Below are 611 nucleotides of genomic sequence, written 5' to 3'. Positions count from 1 at the left end.
TGCGTTGGCCGGGAATCGAACCCGGGTCAACTGCTTGGAAGGCAGCTATGCTCACCACTATACCACCAACGCCTGCCTGTCTGGGCTATCTGATGGAGCGCCCCTTAGAAATAAGAATAAGTCATTGGCTGGGAATGAAAAAAGCTTGCGTTTGACGCAGAAGCAGTTCGCATCATGAGGTCTTACCGGTCAGCCCAACATTTCCCCGGGACCCCTTAAAAAAGGAGCTTGGTTTTAAGTTTGGTTTGATTGAACAGTACATTTTGTTGGCTGGGCTGGGACCCTCTCCTATTTAGCGCAAGAGTGGAACGAGGCAGCAAGTTCAAGGAATGACATTGCATCCAGGCACTTACAGCTCTTTGTGCCCTAATGCCATGACACAAAAACATAATTTGAAAAAACTTAGCAGAGGATGGTTTCGATCCATCGACCTCTGGGTTATGGGCCCAGCACGCTTCCGCTGCGCCACTCTGCTGGTTGGAGAACAAGAGCTTTTCTGGGCTTTTACAGCCTACAAACCGACAACCCTAGACCCAGTTTCGAGTGAAGCGGGCAGTAGGCCTTACAAAGCCAAACAACCTGCAACCACGCACTCCCATCCCATGGCCTTT

At 50.4% G+C, this 611-nt stretch overlaps 1 non-coding gene across 1 annotated transcript; it reads right to left on the bottom strand.

Moving 5' to 3' along the window:
• On the bottom strand, positions 1-72 carry TRNAG-UCC (transfer RNA glycine (anticodon UCC)). The gene has a single exon. It is a non-coding gene; the product is annotated as a tRNA-Gly (tRNA).
• Positions 73-611: the final 539 nt, after the last annotated feature.

This window comes from Ambystoma mexicanum, chromosome 6q, assembly GCF_040938575.1.
Source record: "Ambystoma mexicanum isolate Mex_15411 chromosome 6q, UKY_AmexF1_1, whole genome shotgun sequence".
NCBI classification, from domain to species: domain Eukaryota; kingdom Metazoa; phylum Chordata; class Amphibia; order Caudata; family Ambystomatidae; genus Ambystoma; species Ambystoma mexicanum.
The sequence above is the reverse complement of the archived record's forward strand: the minus strand, read 5'-3'. Positions and strand labels throughout refer to the sequence as shown.